The sequence below is a fragment of the Coenobita brevimanus genome, chromosome 71 (assembly GCF_032717465.1).
Source record: "Coenobita brevimanus isolate Jiangsu-jjx chromosome 71, ASM3271746v2, whole genome shotgun sequence".
In the NCBI taxonomy this organism is placed as follows: Eukaryota; Metazoa; Arthropoda; class Malacostraca; order Decapoda; family Coenobitidae; genus Coenobita; species Coenobita brevimanus.
The window spans coordinates 40,807,070-40,826,961 of NC_137024.1; the positions used below are offsets into that span (position 1 = coordinate 40,807,070).

Genomic DNA, 19,892 nt, shown 5'->3' on the forward strand with positions numbered 1-19,892 from the left:
AGCGGTTTCAAAGTGAAGTTGTCATGGAGAGAGAGAGAGAGAGAGATTGCTGGAAAGCACTGAAAACGCCAAGGTGGATCCTCTGATGCCGCAGCATACTGCCGCGCGGCGGCTGAGCCTTGGCTTGGGAAAGGGGATGGGGACTGGGGGACTGGAGTCGGGGACGGGCCGGACGGCACTGCACAGTCGGCAGTTCAGCCGGAGCAAAGGTTAGAAGAGGACGTACGTTCAAATCTCTCTTAGTAGCTTGCAGCTGAACATATTAAATAAGAGCCATTAAGCGGAGTGTGTAAGTATTAACGTAATTCAGTCGTAATAATCTGTATAGCAAGATTTTTCGTGCCGTAATTGCATATGGAAATATAGAAAATGTGATACTTCCCGGGGGAAATTAGCTGCAAGGTGCGAATGCCGTCACTTCATGGCCGTGATAAAGGTGTTCATGACGTAAACGGCATATAGTATAATAGGTTAGTGGTTGTTAGTGTTTGAAGATGATAGTGACAGTAACAGACTTTCCAGACGTCCCGTCAAACTTTCTCCTAGTGTGTGTGTGTGTGTGTGTGTTATTTTGCATTATAACTGTAATGTGAACATTTTATATTAACATTAATTTTTTTTCATGTGGCTAACAAATTGTTGGATAATATGTATCGTTACTGTTAAAGTTTTTCTTAAAATTTGAGAATATTCTGGTATTGTCTACTCATTGTGACTAGGGGAGACAACTCTCGCTCTCGCATCAGGCTTTCACTCCTGCCATTCTTTACTTCATGGGTGTGGCGCCTTGCCCGAGTACAAGGTTACTTCCACTTACACCATGGCTGTGCATGTATAGGCATTTTAAGCGTCGATTTCCATATACACCAGCATTACTTATTAGGTTTGGGCTGGTAGGTAGCATGATAGTGAGGTAATTACAATATATCGGCAGTGTTGAAATGTGAGATTTTTGCATAGGTTGTGCAACCATTAATTCACATTGCAGTTTCTTCTGTAAATGTAGGTTACGTCAAAACGGCCGGTACCGGTAAGTCATTTACTTGAAAAATTGCAATTAAGCGAAAAAGAAGTGGCTGCTGGGAACAGGTTTTGAAAGTTGAAGTCAAGTGCTGCATCATGAAGGGTTGTGTGTAGTTGGGGTGTGGCCTTGTTGGGAGTTGTAATATGAAGTGCTCTAACAGGAGGGGAGAGTCGAGGTTACTGTTCGTTCCTGCCTTGTCAAATCTGGTGATTTAACGTAAGAAACTCTGATACAGTATTTTTTTTTTTTTTTACATTATTGTAATATAGTTTGGTATAATAAGCTGCGGGAGTTCCACTATATTAAATCTGCGGCAGCGTCAAGGGACGCAGTGGGCTGCAGGAGACAGAAAACGTAATATTTGTCGTTACGACTCGAAAAAAGAAGTGCCGCAACTGTCTCATGTATTATTACAGTGGAAGTATTAACTGTTGGTGCTGGATAAAACCAGTGAATAAAAGGGAAGTGTCAGTGCTTGCAACCCAAATTGTAAGCATTAAAATATATTCAAGAACTTCTTGTTGAAGTATGCAGAGCTATTGATTCGGTAATAAATCAGCGGGTGGGGCTTGTCTCAACAAAATTAAGAAAGAGTACCGATATGCGTCTGCACATGAGTAACCATTCATTGGTTGAATTTGCTGGACGAAATTCCGGTCTTTGGTTGATTCTTAACCCTTTCACTCTACAGTATTATTATTATTATTATTTGTCAGGCTACCAGGACTCAGTATTACTCAATTTACGGGCAACCTCAGGTAGTGAAAGGGCTACTGAGAACTATATTTAACCTCTGGTAAGCCCCCTAAGCTGAATAAAATCGCCTGGAAATAGTGTTAATCTGTTGTTACAATTTAGAATTCAAGATGGAGAGATGACAGTTTTAGGCCAAATGAAAATCACCACTGGGACTAAAAGTGCCATGGGCTGCATGGACGTGTTCCAGTGTAGTGTTTTGTATGGAGGGCTGACAATCTTGCACATGCTTCATAGGGTGTTGTACAACGTTGTAAATGTACTGGGTAAATAATACGCATTCATTATCGCAGTTAGACTCAAAGTACGGTAGGCTACTTTATGTTTTTACATTCGGGAGCAACTCTTAGAGCGGCCCATGCAGTCGGTCACACTTTTTTTTTTTTCGCAAGGTGCTTCACTTCCGTAGACTCTAACGACACCTCATATTATAACTCGTATGATCCTGTAACTGTTCAGTATTTATTATTTTTTTTTTTTACTTGTTTAACCCATTCAATGTTAAAAGTTTGCACATTTTGACTAAAATCGACTGATATCTGGAAATACCGACGTCCAACAGTAGGCTACCCGTGAAAGAGATTCAAGACCTGGAGGAATTCTTTATACTGTAATCTACGTGTCCCAGACCTACTGTAAGATGTGGAACGAAATCTCCATTTGCGTAAATAACCTTCGCCCTCCCCTCCCCCGCCGCAAACGTATTTTTAATTAGTGGATGTCATACGAGTTCGGAGGTTAGGTTGTAAGTACTGTACAACACTCAAGTCTGCCTTTCACCGCATTTCAGCATCACTGTTGAGAAGGGCGAACACAAATAGGTTCATACTGTTATTTGTCTTCGGTGTTACATGCATTTTTAATACTGAAAATGCCAGTCTGATTTTAGCGGGTATTGTCTGATTCTTAACATGCAGTCCGATGACATAATTGTATTCTTCCTGCTACCAGACTGTTTTATTCAGCTTATGAAAGGCTTCTCGTACTAAGGAAGTTATGGAAGGCAAACTCTATCTCGAAAAATCTAAGTTGAATGAAACGACTGGAAATAGCAAGTGTAAAAAAATACATCATCGGACTGAAGGGATTAACCAAAGGTGTTCTTGTTGCATCGCAAATCAAACCTTTTAACTCCGGTATGTTGAGGTGTTTAATTGCGTTTGTACTTGCTTAAGAAGATATCGTAATAGTGGAGGAATTAGTGAAGGCATATCGTAAACTGAATTAAAGCTAATTGAGATAGGGAAAATATATTGAAGATGACGTTGCTGTGTTTATGTTATTCTTTTCCAGACGATTTTTTTTTTTTCGCCTTAGGCTTTTCGAACTGAAGGAGCTGAATGTAGGCTAGTCTTCATTATCCCCTTCTCTTAGACGGTATCTCAAAGCTGTATAAAGTTGTGTGGAGGTAGCAAAAGTAAACCGACAGACCACGTCACCGGACTGAAGGAATTAAAATTAGGATAGGTGCTGAGAAAGTCGAATAATTTCCATGATAGTGTGAGCAGACTTACCGACATGTTTCCACACTACGGTGGAACCTTATCCCGGTTTCTTCAGTAATAAGTCCGCAGTTACTGTAGTCCATTTCAAATTAGAATTTAACTCTCGGCCAGATCTCACACCCGTCCATATCAGCCCATGCCCCCTCACTCTAACTCCATCGCCTGTATCTATAATCCATTCCATATTTTAGTCACAAATGACAGTTAAAGTGTGAGAGTGTACAGTATACGCAAGTGTGGAAGGCTGAGTCGTGGCTGGGTGTAATTTTGATTTGGAACACTTAGTAACTTAGTAGGATGTTTGGGACATTAGTGGGATTAAGCATATATTTTAAAGTGCTCAGTCCTATGGCACATTTTTATATTTTTGCTATCCAAATGATTTTATTCAATTTCGAAAAGATATTTAGTAGTGAAGAGTCTATTAAAAAAGGCTACATATAACCCCTTGAGCTAGAAGATTATCTCATGAGTGAGCGTGTTTGATGGTAACAAGGATAAAATACAGAATGCGTTATTGGACTGAGGGGGTTAAAAGAGGGGCTACAACCACATAATTGTATATTAAGGTATCGTGAGTACAAAGGTATAGTTAGTGTTGATTTACGGTAATGACGGTATGGCTGACGTGTAGCAATCAGTCCATACATATGGTCATTAACACTCAGAAACTTACTGAGGTGAATAAAATAGTCAGGGGTTATCTGGAACAACACAGTTGTGCCGATTACGAGAGGGTTAATGAGTACCATGGTTAATGGGCAGGTTCCAGTGACTCAGCAGGATAAGCAATTTGGAGATAATCGGATCTTGAGGATTAAGGCTGTGAGGAAAACTGTGGTCGTCTGTGTCTGAGTCAGTGCTACTAAGGTGACTTGCGATGCGGTGATTGGTAGAGGGATAGCCTTTTCAACGGCCCCTCTTATAGTTTTTACAGTTTATTCGTTGCTGAGCTCTTTGATTTTTCTCTCTCTCTTTTTCCAGCACATATGTGTGAATTGTTTTATTCTTTCAAAATCTTCCGTTTTAGATAATAGTTGTCCTAATATATCGTCTTTGTTTTCTACGTACGGTTGTTGTAGTTCTGGTTGTTTTTCTTTCTTCCCTGTATGCCTGACAATCTAATATGAAGTGTTCTAAATCTTCATTCTCGTTGCCACACATTATACATTTTGTTTATTCTTGTGAGTGCCTTTTTCTGTCATTTAAATTCAATGTATTGGTGCGGCACTTGAAGAAAGTGATAGAGGCTGGTGTGTTGTCATATTTCATATCTTCCCCACCCATTTCTGTCTTCCATTTTCTGTATATTCTTAGTGTACTTTTTGTTCCCATTTCTGTTTTCCACACTTTTGTGTCCCATTCATGTAGTCTTGTTATTTCATCTTTGCTGATGTTTTTTAACTTGTCAAAATTTATGTTCAGTTCTTTTAGGTCTTTCTTACATTCTTTCATCCACCTGTTCTCCTTACCTCCTTTTATTATTTCTGTTATTTCGTAAACCAGACTGTTTTCTCTTTTCATGATGCTCTGCATGTAATTTAGTTTCATTTTCATCATTTTAGTTTTCATTAGGGATGCTCCTATCTCTCCTCTTAACCCTGTTTCTGCTGTATATTTTACTGCCCCTAGAATAGATCTGTATACCGAGTTTTCAATTCTTTGTAGCTTGTTTATTTCTTCTTGCCTATATGCTATTACACTCGCTCCATACAGGATGCTAGGTAATGCAAGGCTCTTCCAGAATGTCTTACCTATGAGTAGCTTGTTGCAACTTTTTGCTGTCACTGAGTAGCTTGTATTGGCTAGTTTATGGGCTTTGTTTATCATGTTTTGCCTGTGTTTTTTGAAACAGTCTTTTGAGTTTGTTATTTCTTCTCCCAGGTATGTAATAGATGTAACTACTTCTATATCTTCAATTTTTTCTGGTTGCCGATCCATATTGAATATAATAAATTTGCTTTTTGCTTTATTTATTTCAAGCCCACAATCCTTGCCTATTTATTAATCTTCGTATGTTTGCCTTGGCTTCTGTCATTGATTGCGAAAATTGTAGGCCATCATCTGCGTAAAATAGAGTATTTATTTTTATATTGTCATCTCTATAGCCTAGGCCTGTACTTTCTAGTTCTTGGATTATTTCGCCGTGAGCAAGTGGTTTTGAGGGAGAGGTTTCGGTGTGAGTGAGAAGTGGTTGCAAATAAGAGAAAGTTTAGTTGTGACGGAAGTGGTTGCAAATGAAAGTTTGATTATGAGAAGTGAATGTAAATGAAAGTTTGGTTTTAGAGTGAGGTGTAAATGAGAGAAAGTTTGGTTGGAAGAGAATCTACGCTGGAATATACATGGTTGGAATATATCCCATTGGCAGGTACAGTATAACTCATACTCTGGCGATCGTCAGTCTAACATACAGCTTCTCACTGTATGAATTAAATTGGTAGAAAACTCATTTGCGCGATTTTTTTTTTTTTTTTTTAATCAGATGAGCGTCATAAAGTGAAAGTTTGTCTAAGATGGGCGAAGCTAGTTTTTAACACACTTTGCACGGGAATGTAGCCCCAGTCTTGCTTATATAATAGATTCAAGTACTGTACAGTTAAATACTCGTAGGTCAGACCGTCAGACGCAATACGACGGGTAGGCCGTATCGAGTTTGTTTTTGGAGTGCTTTGTAACTACAGTTCATTTACTTTAACTATGCGGAAATCTTCGTCCTTTTGCAGCCAGTTTTACGTAGCTTTAGGCAGAAGACAGTACTACGGCACTACAACCAGTACATAAATACATCCTGACCAACACCTTATTTCTCTAGTTCAGCAGAGCATTCAAGATGGAGGGATGGCAGTTTTACGTCTAAATAAATTGAAGAGTACCGGGATAGTACGATGGATAGTGATGGTTAAAGTTGAAGTGTATATGCATAGTACTACTGTCTGACCTGTTTCAATACTGTACTGTATGCATAAGATTACATAACTTTGTTACAAGATCGATAACAAACCGTTATTCCAGTTACCATTATCGGTGATGCCTTTGATACCAAACAAATGTACACCGGTATCGATTCTCAAGTGGTGGATTCGACAAGAATGCCCTAACCTCAACAGTCCATTGACATTATTATTATTATTATTATTATTAGGCTGACCAGGCGACTTGATTCAACATGAAAAGAGGAATCGGGTTTGAAGGAGTTAGTGTTATCCCGGCGATTTTATTCAGTGTAGACCAGTGCTATTCAACCTGGGTGGACGGTCCACCTTAGGGTGGACGAAATTCGGTATGGGGTGGACAGCTTTCTTTGGGTGGACAGAGGGTGGACCAGACCACTACCGTATATGGACAGAATAAAAAAGAAGAAATAAATAATATAATAAAAGTGGAGAATTTACTTATGTGTAGTCAAAGATAGCCCGTATGTTGATTTTTCTGTGGCTCACGAGCACTTAATCCAGCTTTATCTCGAAATGCATACACTGTACAATGAAATTTATACAAAATTTAACTTCTCTGTCTTTCCCCTTCAGATTTATCACAAAGTGTGATCATTAAATATATATTTGTATATTGCTTTTACTTGCCTACGTATTTGTATATTCAAGAGTATAAAAAATTAAATATGTAAGGTTACGATCATGGGATTATACAGTTAACCGATTGGGGTGGACAGCTTTTACCAATTCAATACTAGGGGTGGACGACGCCAAAAAAGGTTGAAGAGCACTGGTGTAGACTGTAGGGGGAAATCCGTTTTTTTTTTTTTTTTTTTTTTTTTTTTTTTAATGCAAGGATGAAGGAACCAAAGGCCAGGAATCTGTAAACTTTCCCCCAAGAAAAAACAAAAACAACAAAGAGCCAAAACCAAGATCCGCCCAATTTGAGATGCCTGGACACACTGCGTTTGAAAGACTGCATCATAGGATGTGGGAATTACGAAATACGTACAGAGGGAGACAGTTCCATAGTCGACCTATTGCTTACATGAAGTACTGAGGGTAACGGTTAACCCTTGGATTAGAGAGTTGGACAGAAAAGGGATGAGAATTGGTTGCCTGGCGGGTGCTACCCACCTGTCATAGTGATGGAGGGATGCAAGCAGACAGTTCAGAGGAGGAGTGACCACTGAATTAGCGATAGAAGAGATAAAGATGCAACAGTGCGGCGAAAAGACAGGGGCTGAAGGTAACCAGTAAGAGAAGGAGAGTTAATGATACGAAAAGCCTTTGACTCCACCTGGGTGAGGAGAGCTGTATGTGGGGACCCTCCCCACACATGAGAGTTGTACTCTACACAGGGACGAATAAAACCCGTTTATAATGTCAACAACTGTGCTTGGGTGAAGAAGGTACGGAGTCTGTTTAGCACACCTACTTCCTTGGAAGCAGATTTTTCAAGAGATGTAATATATGATCTTTCCAAGATAAATCCCAAGAGAATGAAACCCCAAATATGTTTAAAGAAGATGCAGAATTGAGCTGGATATTAAACATTAGCGGGTACTTCTGTGGAAGACTTTGTAGGGTTGATAATGTAAGAACCGAGTTTTTTATGCATTAACACAACAGGATTACATTTAACCCAGTCAGAGATACGAGCCAAGTCAGACATTAGTTGTGCCATAGCCTTATCCCTTGTTTGTTGAAGTAATTGCTAACATGGATGCTGCCGGAAAACGAATGGAAAGGTGACGGATGGAGTCATCAGCGTATAAGTACAGTAGATAAGGTTAGATGCAGAATTATGGACACTTTCTAACCCCTTCAGTGCAAACGGTTTTTCCCGAGTTAATAAAATGCTCAAGATTAGTTCGAGATGCCTGGACACGTGGCGTTTAAAAGACTGGAGGGTTGATTGAGTAGCCTACTGGTAAATTTAGGTTTTGTTATCATTGTCAGCATATGCATGCAGCAGATCAACTAGACTTTTTTTTTTTTTCGTTGATAGGCCTACCACGACGATTATACTCAATTCAGGAGGTTTACTAATTGGCAAAGTAGCCTCCCAAACTAAGTAAAATTTGTAGTGGTAGCGAAAATATAATCAGTTAGGCTATATGTTACTGTACGTCATTGCATAAACACTTTTGCTGTGGCTGTTGGACTTCGATAGTTTATCCAGGCTAACACTTGAAGATTTTTGTTCTTCAGAAAAATCAGCAGTTAAAGGCATCATATTATTTCCTCATAAAAGTTACATTAAGTATCTCTGGTAACCTTTTCTGTGCTGCTGGTACAGATAAGAATTTTATTTAGGCAAGCAGTCTGTTTTTGATGGTCAAGGGAAATACAGTAAAAGAAATAACTTACTTATGTTTGTTATTTTATTCAGTCGAGAACTCCAAACAGTCAGAGGGATAATTCCCGATGTATGTGTTATTCAGTCGAGAGGACTCACATCAATCAGATTGATAATTATTACTTTATATATTTGCCGTTTTATTCAGTCGAGAGAAATCCCAACAGTTAAAGGAAATCAGCGTGTTTGGCCACTGTTGTTGCCACACCTGTGCATAGATTTCGGTGGTTTGGCAGATGCATGTCTCCTCATAGCCCACCAACCAATCGTAACGCAGCATCCTCTCTAGTGTCTGTTTCCCTTGGTTAACCTACGGTTGCCATCAGGGGTTCTATAAAGATTCTAGCCAATTTACCGTAAAACAAGTTCATGGGTCTGCTCGGCCAGACAGACGGGGAATACTGTTACTGCTACCATAAACAAGTCTCCGTAACAGTTTCACAGACTGTTTTGTTCCTCGTATGCATTCACTTAGTTATTCATTCTAACGTTAATCTGAATGTGAAGTGATTTGCAGCTCTGTGGATGAAGATAAAATTGTAAACAGAATGTCTCATACGCAGTTTAAGTTTAGGAGAGTTAATAAATACAGGCTCATGTTCTGACTTACGAATTCAGATTTTTATTTGCAGAAAGAACACTGAACATGGGAAGCATGTGCACACTCCATTCCTTGTTATTCTGTAAATCTGGAAAATAGTTCATTATAATTTCCTTCTCGCAACAAAAAATTTTCTTGGTGTCCTTACCTCACCTCATCGTTGCATGTGCAAGGAATTTCGATCGGGATGATGATGGTGATGAACTGAAAATTGTTTTTGCTGAAAGAATTAAAACATTTAAAGATTTAAGGCCCTCATTGTCTTACCTGAATAATAATAGTACCAATGATAATAATAATAATAATGATAATAATAATAATAATCATCATCATCATCTAATCCTGTGCTGCCCCATGAGGAGCGTATGAGCCCGGGACTAGGCATGTTGGTCCTGACATTAAAGATGGGAGTGACCAGCCTCACACATCCCTGAATGGCATTACGTGAGCAGTAAACCTCAACCATTGGACATAAACTTGCACAGGCTCAGTCCAATTGGAGCGCCTTAATTACCCACTAAACCACTAGGCGCCCTAATTTGGTTATGTGGTTACCACCTAGCGTAATAAATAGTTTCCTGGTGTAAAGGAAACCATTTGGCTTGTCACTCAGGGTAGGGTGATTCATAGGCAGCAGGAAGAGGAATGAATGAAGGAAAAAAAGACGGAAGAGGGAATGTAGAGTCACCCGAAGGTTTAAGGAAGAAGAACGAATGAAGGAAAGAAAAACAAGAGGACAGAAGGAAAATAGGCAGGAATGAAGAAAGGGTAGTCACCCGAGAGCAGCACTATTTCGAGTGAATGGATGGTGAGCGCCCCCACCTATCAGTAATAATAATAATAATAATAATAATAATAATAATGATAATAATAATAATAACAACAACAACAAAATTAATGGGAGTTCATCATACGTTTGAGAATATTGGTTCAGGTTTCTTATAATACTTGTATATTAGGTAAGTGGAAGGAATCCAGAGAAGGGGGCAGAAAATTAAAAAAAAAAAATGAAATTCAGTCATATTTTTCATCATTCAGTATGATCAAGATGGGTTCAACAGCAGATACGCCCTTTTTGACGAACATGAGTTTGGTGGTTGAAATTTTTATCCATATTCTGCCTCGTAGTCACAGAAAACTCACTAATATTGTGTACGATGTGGATATAACACTACATAGGACCTGTTGTATTTTGGTATAGGAGCAACGAGTTTTGTATAGTATCATGGATATGTACTGTTTAAACATATACAGTACTGTCGCAATAGTTGTCACCATCTTTGAATTACCGTACATCTTTTACTGTTTTCTTATCGGTTCTCAGCCCTTTTCAGTTTCATAAAGAACCTAATTATGTATAACATACGATATCATAGTTATAGCACTTCACTAACGTTTTGTAGTGAACATGGAATTAATGTTTTATTTATTTTATTTTATTTTTTTTTTTACTGTGGAGAGTACTTATCGGCGTTGATGTGATAGGCTACCGTACCTACAATCGCGTCTTTTTTGTCGACAGTTTTCGATGTTCTTGATACATACTAACCTTATGATATAAGGCTTCACATTGAAGAATATATACCGAAACGCATCTCAGAAAGAGCTTTGCCGACAGTTGATTTCTTGTGCTGTGTGCATGTTGGGTCATTTATAGTGCTAACCAAAACTAGACGAGAACGTTGATTACTAATAAATTATTGACATACCGATTTTTTTTTTAGTTTGTGTTTTGCTTGTTGCTATATGTTCAGACTATTAAGCCATGCAACATTGATGGAGGTGTATTACCCATAAAAAAAGTCATGAGATTTACTCTCTTTGGGTATAAGAACCACTGATCTAGCCACTCCAATTTCAGAATGTCTTGTAAGCTAATAAAAAAATAATAATAAGTACATAATTCGTTGTTGTATCGATGGGGTCAAGGGCTACGGTGAAAGTGGAATATCATGTTATCGTGTGGGAAGAATAGCGCGTAACATTAGTGAAAAGGAAGGACATAAAATGGGTGAAAAAGAACAATAGTTAATTATTTCTCATACAAGGACATGCAGGCTAGAGACGTTTTGACTTTGTATCCTGTTGTAGGGTTCCTGGAAGGGAGCAGTGCATCAAAAATTGTATGATATATATACAATATATTTTATTCGGAAAAGAATGGCGTGGCGACAGGGGATAGTGAGGTACAAAATCAGAGGCTTTGTGAGGTTGATGAGTAGTTCCCCCATTAACTACTCTTTTCACCATACCTTGGCCCAGATTTCCGTACTTTTGGAGCATATTTCTCATCGCTCATGTGGTAGAATAAGACGAAGGTGCAGTTGTGAATATTTTCCTTGGCACCTCTTTGTGACTAGTACCATATCCTAGTGTTAATCTAGTATTATAAATAACATTCAAAATCGAGAGGTATGGTAGTTTCAGGCCAAGTTAGAGTAAAAGGAGTATAGTCACACTGTCAGTATGGATTCCCAGGAGGGGTTTTCCACAGGCTGTCTTGTTACGTTCGTTTCATATTTCCGGTCGTTTTTCTTTCGTTTCGGTAAAACTTATGCATTGAGCCTTCAGCCGAATCTTCTAGACGGTTTTGTTTTCAGGCTTGGAGAAGAGGAGAGCTATAGCCTTATTGAATTCCGTCACTACTGAAGATCGAATAAAAAAATCTTTTACATCTTTTAGTTTATTTTTTGCAACTTTCAGGCTGTTATACTTTCAGGTTTAAGAAGGCTCTGGAACTGGAGAGGTAAGATATAGACTCAACTCTTTCACTATTAGAGACTAGCAAAATTTTTCAGGCAGTAACAAGAATAAAAAGATGAATCACCGGAGTAAAGGGGTAGTTTCCTTTCTTTTCGTTCAGTGGCTACTTTTATAAACGGCCACTGTTTTTTTTTTTTTTTTTAATTTGTCAACAGTGGTGTTCCCTATAGTTTTGTCATCATAATTGTTTTATTTATACGGTACTTTCACAGGTGACCTAAGTGGTCGTTTCTACTCGTAGGCTGATAATTCCACCCTTCACCCGCCTCTTGCACTGTGGAGTCCATCACGTCCGTAAATCGCGTCACTGTGGCATGATTTATCTTCTACATTGTTAGTTATTTCTCTGGGGAAGCTGAGTCCATTTTTTTTTTTTTTTTCCCTTAAATTCATTCCAATAACATTTTCAGATTTTGTTCTTGGTGTCTTCAGATAATTCTATGCAATCCCTGAACGGACCTCTGTTAGTAAAGGAGGTAATGAATGCTATGTCCTTCCAATTCGAAAGTGGATCATATGGTGAACATAATCGTCTAGAGATAGCAAGAATAAATCGGCATAATACGTCATCGGACTGAAGGGGTTAAAAATTGGTTGCTTCTGTCTGTACTAGTATACCTCAGTTTTCCATTTACTGCGCCATTACTTAGACACACACACACACACACACACACACACACACACACACACACACACACACACACACACATTCCTTCATAATCTTCAGGCCCTTGGTATTTTTTTTTCCTTGTGAGGTACACTGAACACACACACACCACAAAGCCAGTCAGGAGACAGGACGTGTGTGCTGGGCAATCCCCAGGTCCTGTCCTCCCCACTTTCTGTTTTTTAATCAGCCCATACACCACTGACCGGGCTAATGTATGGCCCGGCCTGCACTTTGTATGCAGGGAATCTTTCAACAACAGCAACAACATATGACTACCACACACACCACAAAGCCAGCTAGGAGACAGGACGTGTGTGCTGGGCAATCCCCAGGTCCAGTCCTCCCCACTTACTATTTTTTAACCAGCCCATACCCCACTGACCGGGCTAATGTATGGCCCGGCCTGCACTTTATGTGCAGGAAATCTTTGAACGAACGAACGTACACTCAAGGAAAGATAACATGACTCCTCGTGAGTTATCGGTTTCTCCGATGTTGGACGTGATGAGCAGACCCCGTGCCCCGTATTGTCTTGTGCTGAACCGAGTAATGGGCTTTACTCAATGTGGAGTACAAGGCTCTTCTGGGGGAAGGTTTTACTACATACATTCTCTCTCTCTCTCTCTCTCTCTCTCTCTCTCTCTCTCTCTCTCTCTCTCATTTCTCTTTTATTATCGTCGTTCCACTGGGCGCTTCTCATCTTTACCCTTTACCTACGCTCCTTTTCCTTTATGGTAGGCACGCAGCGCTAGTCTGTCTACACGCATCCTTCCCTCTTTTCTGTCCAGTGCATTTCCTGACAGTTACTCTTGGTCTTTCATGCACGATTAGATGGGATGGTTTCTTAAGCATACGACCACATGTCTTTTAATCCCTTCAGTTTTTATTCTTATCATCCTACCATTAGTTATATTTAATAGTCTTAGGGAAAACTTCTAGTAATGAAGGGGGATGAAAACTATACTGTATCTAACTCCACCGTTCGAAAAATCTCTCCAAAAGTTAATAAAGTCGTCTGGTACAGAATATAAAATGCGTCATCTGAGTAGCTTATGAAGTGTCCAGGCATCTCGAACTTAACGGATCTTAATTTTGTTTTTTGTTGGGCTCACTGTTCCTCTGCTGTGTTTTTTCTTTCCCTATTTTCTGGATCCTACCTCACGCCATTTTTAGGTGGGAAACATTGGTCATGAGGATGATGATAACTTCGGGAAGGACATAAAAACTTGTCTTTGTCTTTTCGATAGCATAATAATCAAAGGGATGTGTGACCAACAACTGCAAACCTGAATAATGCGTAGACTGGACTTTCCATTAAATTACAGTGTTCCACGAATTCCTGGATTGATTCCACACCTGGGGTTTGGGGTTCTTAGACTTGTTTGTGATCGCATCCATGTCGTGACTAATTTGTTACCTGCTGAAAGGGCAAGGACAGCGTCTTTCCATAGCTCTTGTCCCTTCTGCAAAAATAGTGACGAGAGGAAAATTATCATTTATTTATTCATTTATTTATGTACTGAAAGGACAAGGGAAGAAGACAGTATAAACCTCCCATTTTGTGTTCTTTCTGGAAATCTTGATGTTAGTTACAAGAGGGAGTTCATCGTAATCTTTGTGAATGTGAACCTCCTCTGATTTGCAACTCCCACGTTATCTACAACGCCGCAAGATAAATGAAATAACGTCGCAGTAATATCAGCTTAGTAAACTAGAATTATCACTGACCATATTTCCTTAACAAATAAATTTATGTACGATGCTCCACGAGTCCATAGGCTCCGCGTTCATATAATTTTTTGACCTAAATTGTGTATAAATTTGCTTGTTTATACCTTTAGCGTCTCTCAAGCTGTATTTTTGGTCGCGTCGATTTTGTAACATTTTCTCCTCAGCGATTTATTTTACTAAACTCTTCAGCCTGAGTTAAGTCTGCTTGTTTATACTTATAGCTCCAGTGATGGGAGCATATTTCTACCCGTTTCGGAGATTTCGTAACCTCTTTTCTTCAGCGATTTATTTTACCTTCCAGTTCGTTTTATCCAGTCTACGTTTCTAAAGGAAACTATGCCGATACTACAAATGTATAAATATCATAAGAGGAAATTAAGGTGTTTAGGCGTAATAAATTGCTAAGAAAGAGGTGCTACCAGGTCATCAGTGCCGCGTAATATATGGCCCAAACTGTTACCAAGCACACACACACACACACCACAAAGCCCGCCAGGAGACAGGACGTGTGTGCTAGGCAATCCCTAGGTCCTGTTCTCCCCACTTACTATTTTTTAACAAGCCCATACACCACTGACCGGGCTAATGTAAGGCCCGGCCTGCACTATATGTGCAGGGAATCTTTCAACAACAAAAACCAAGCACACACACACACCACAAAGCCCGCCAGGAGACAGGACGTGTGTGCTAGGCAATCCCTAGGTCCTGTTCTCCCCACTTACTGTTTTTTAACCAACCCATACACCACTGACCGGGCTAATGTAAGGCCCGGCCTGCACTATATGTGCAGGGAATCTTTCAACAACAACAACAACAACCAAGCACACACACACACCACAAAGCCCGCCAGGAGACAGGACGTGTGTGCTAGGCAATCCCTAGGTCCTGTCCTCCCCACTTACTATTTTTTAATCAGCCCATACCCCACTGACCGGGCTAATGTATGGCCCGGCCTGCAATAAAGTTGCAGGAAATCTTTGAACGAACGAACGAACGAACCAAGCACACACACACACACACCACAAAGCCAGTCAGGAGACAGGACGTGTGTGCTGGGCATTCCCCAGGTCCTGTCCTCCCCACTTACTCTTTTTTAATCAGCCCATACACCAGTGACCGGGCTAATGTATGGCCCGGCCTGCACTATATGTGCAGGGAATCTTTAAACGAAAAAACCAAGCACATCACACACCACAAAGCCAGTCAGGAGACAGGACGTGTGCGCTGGGCAATCCCCAGGTCCTGTTCTCCCCACTTACTGTTTATTAATCAGCCCATACACCACTGACCGGGCTAATGTATGGCCCGGCCTGCACTATATGTGCAGGGAATCTTTCAACAACAACAACAACAACAACCAAGCACATCACATTCATATCAGAGAGAGAGAGGGAGAGAGAATATAAGTTGCTATGGAGACCAGCTAATCGTAGAAATTGGCTAAAATCCTTTATGAATATGGCCCCAGAGCTCAGCGGGGTGAGATCATGGTGGTGGAAATTCCCAACTCGTACGTCAGTCAGTCGTGAAGTAAAATTAATGGAAAAGATTGAACAGATGAACACAGTATAATCATTTGGCGGTATTTTTTTTTTTTCCATTTAGTGATTTTAATTCATGGTAAGTATTCCTGTAGTGCGAAGCATGATAACTGACTCACGAGCCTTTTGGTTGAGTAGACCTGTGTAGATTCGCCCTTGAGCGGCTCACTCAACAACCACACCAGCCTCAGTCTCAGTCTCGAAGGTCACACTCTCCTTTAACTGTTGTTCATGCTTCTCTTTCGTTTTTCGTACTCTTCTTTGATGTGTAGCGCCGTATTTTCGCCAAGATGGGAGACTGTAGCACCCTTCCTGAACTGCTTGTTTTTGCAGCCATAGCATTCTTGTGTATGTATCTACTTTGTATACAGTTTAAAAAATATATATATATATTGAAAAATTTTGCATCAGTAACATACAAGAGGATAATGAGGTAATAATGTGCAGTCATCGCTATGGAAACGGTATTACGAAATAACTTTTTAAAAATCGCTAACGAAGAAGTATTCCGAATCTCCAAAGTCACATAATACGCCACATTGCTACCCACCCCGCATCTCTTAAGAATGGGAGAGGATGTCTCATTCTTATTACTTCCGCTCGCACTAGACAGTGAAACATGGACTAATTTACTCTTGTTCGTAATTATACAGTAGTTGAATATTGAACTCGTGTTCTAACCTTGGGAATATAATCTCACTACTGAGTTAATGAATAGTCTGATGTTTGCCAGGTTAATATTAAGTGATCGAAGTCATCAGATCAGTGCGTGGTAACATCCCCTTCCTGCTTTTATTTCACATATAATACGTGTGAGCCACTGGGATTTTCACACGTTTTCTGCTCATTATTTTTAACATTTCCTCTTAACAGTCGTCACTTTGCCTGCAGAGACGTTACGATTGCTTCATTTTCAACGTTGGTTCTGACACTTGGTCTTTTCTGTATTTATGTTGTCACTAAAGCCACAACCTTCTTTACATTCTCTCTGACAGTCAGTTCCTTGTCTCTCCATATGCTGTGAAAAATAAGTAAATAAATAAATACTATAATTTTTTGGAGCCCGGGATGTCTTTTTTCCCATTTTATTCTTACCATATGATGATTTCATTCAGATTTAATTTGGACGGACTTTTCGAACTGGAGGGGTTAGGTACAGCATCAGTAAACTTCTTCAGTACGAAAGGCTGGTCACTCGTATTTAAAGAAAAAAAAAATGCTTTTCTGGTCACCTCTATAGCAGTTAAAATGAATTTTAAAATTTAGGGTTGTGACCGAATTCCTGTGAAACAGGGACAGATTAGCCTATACGATGTATCATTTGCATATAGAAAAATAAATAAGCACATGTAGATGATTTTCTTGCGACATTTCCTTCTGCAAGAATTGGAATAAGGTAAGGTATTTACATGGTTAATGTTTAAATGTAATCATAGTAATCCTTAGCTTAGGGTGAACATGACAAAAAAACTACATTTAAACATAGCATCATTATTTTGATTAAATTTCGTTCCAAACATTTATGAACACATACTGTATAACACTGTCCTCTTCAGGGCGCTCTGACTAGAATCCGGAGAAAGTGGTGAAAGTGGAAGACTAATAGGAATATCACCAAGGGATAATAATTTAGTTGTTCACTTATGAGAAGGGCAAGCAAAGGGCGAAGCAGACCACAATAATATAATAAATGACAAGAGAAAGTGTGTCTTTCTAAGAGAAATTGTGTCCTTGTTTCGACTCGGCCTCGTGCTACTGCGGGACCACCCTTTTCCGATAGGTATTGGCCACGCAAGGATATTGATAAAGTCATCACATAACGATAAATGTTAGCACGCCATTCCATCGTTTATAGCTCCAAAAATCATCACGAGCCTGGTAGAGTAGTACAGAAGCTTGACTAAGGTACCGAGTATACTTATGTAGGCCTATAGTCTACGTACGGTATGTCTTGTCTGGCAGAGTGCCGCAGGAATTTAGACATCGCTAGCATAATGGAGGCTCACGCTGTTAATAAATAACTATGTAGATTTCTTTTGCGCAAAGGAGAGAAGGCTAAAAGCCTTCAAACTCGTTCTCTCCGAGAACTAAACAGAGATTGATATAAGCAAGCAGTTATAACCTTAATGCCAGTAGGAAGGGGAGTATTTAAACCCTGTAGGGTATAATTTCTTGAGCTGCAGAGTTTTTACAGCTTCTCTATGTAGTAATGATTAGTAGAGTGAATGTGATAATATACTCCAGTCCCTTTTAGTCGCCTGTGTATGGAATGGATGGAGAGATAACTGAGTCGATGTGTTGGGTTTCTCTCTCTCTCTGTCTCTCTCATGTTTCTTCTTGATTGATTTATTGAAATTGCTGGAAGGGTATATAAAGTACATACACAACAAAAGGATGTGGTGGGTCCTGCGACACACCTCCTTCAACAAAACGCAGTTAAACACTGTCAGTGGTTAAAAATTTAGAGCATGCAGTGTGCAAGGTGGTGGGTCTTGCCTCATACCCCTTCAGTAAATAGAGGTGCGGCTTTTATGCTTTTTCCCACATCGTGCAACTAGGTTTATTCTTTTTTAATTTATAAGCTGTCTTCCCGGTTGCAAATTGCTGAGAAATAACAAGCCTTAACACACACACACACACACACACACACACACACACACACTGTGTTATGGATAGATAGATAAAAAGATACGAGTAGAAATAGACGTGTTATAGATAGATAAAAAAGATACAAGTAAATAAAGATGTTATAGAAAAAAATACGAGTTGATATAGGTGTGTTATAGATAGGCAGATAAATAAAAGATACGAGTAGATAATTATAGATGTGTGTTATAGGCAGGTAAATAAAAAAAGGTACGAGTAGATATTGATGTGTGTTATAGATAGATATAGACAATTAAGAAAAGATACGAGTAGATACAAATGTATGTGTGTGTGAGTGGGTGGGTGGGTGTGCGCGCGCGCGCACCTTATACAGGACTCAATCTGGTGCCTTAATAAGTACTGTACTTGAGCGCTAATGCAGTCGTTCTTATTCTGAACTCATGCTAAAAGTAAACCCGCTTCTTTTGCTGTAGAAGCCTACACCATCTCACTTATAAACTTCACATAGGTCACCATTTTTTTTTTTTTTTTTCTTACGACTGCTTAGGATGAGGTGCTTGAAAGGGTGCATCATAGAAAAAAGGTTGCTGGTTCTTTGAAAGCAGTGATAGGAAATAGGGAAATGAGTAAGAAAGTAAAAAATCGCTGCATGATAATATTGCGATATCAATTCTAACGTATGAAGCGAAACTTGGACCTTGTTGGAAGGATACCAGTGTGAGCAATGGAAATGAGTTATGTGAGAGGAGCTTGGGGAGGTACATACATGGAGAGACAGGCTGACAAATGAGGAAGTGAAGGAGCCTAGTGTATGGATGTGGATGTGATAGAAAGCATTAGGAGAATCACATTGAGGTGGTTTGGCTATGTGGAGAGGATAGAGAGCGAGACTAACGAGGAGAGTGTGAGTGAGGTAGAGGGAGGGTGAGGCCGAGAGTAAGCTGAAGGGATGGAAAGGAGAGGAATATGAGAGATGGGGTGTGAGTTGGGAGGAGGGCAGCGAAATGGCGGGGGACGGTAACATGGAGGGCCATTTGTTTGTGGCCACCCTTTATGGGATAGCTTAGGATGAAAACGAAATACGGTTGGGGTAGAAAGTCGAAATTTGGAGATAGGAGCCAGTCTCCCCTCCATTGTATTTACATAAAATCCCTTTCGACGAGTGTTGGATAAAAGTGGTCAGTATCCTCAATTCGGAGTCCGTTAGTTCGGTGTAATTCCGAACTAATACCCGGTATTGTATTAGTGTATGTCTTTGTGAATTTACAGAAGTACAGGAAGAAACTGTGCCGTATGTACAGTAAACTCTACCATGTTACGATTTGTTTTTCCTTTTTAATTTTAAGGTAAGGTAATCGCTCTCATATTAAAGGGCTAGTATTAATAAGGCCAAATACAT

General features: G+C 39.7%; 1 protein-coding gene across 2 annotated transcripts in view; it reads left to right on the forward strand.

Annotated features, from left to right (window-relative positions):
• Positions 1-206: 206 nt before the first annotated feature.
• Positions 207-19,892, forward strand: part of LOC145406651 (hepatic sodium/bile acid cotransporter-like) — an 84,350-nt gene continuing 64,664 nt past the window's right edge. Inside the window, exon 1 of one of the 2 annotated variants that reach the window (XM_080277735.1) lies at positions 207-289. The gene's annotated coding sequence lies outside the window, so the exon portion shown is untranslated. The remainder of the gene's footprint in view (positions 290-19,892) is intronic. The other variant, XM_080277736.1, reaches the window with a different exon arrangement.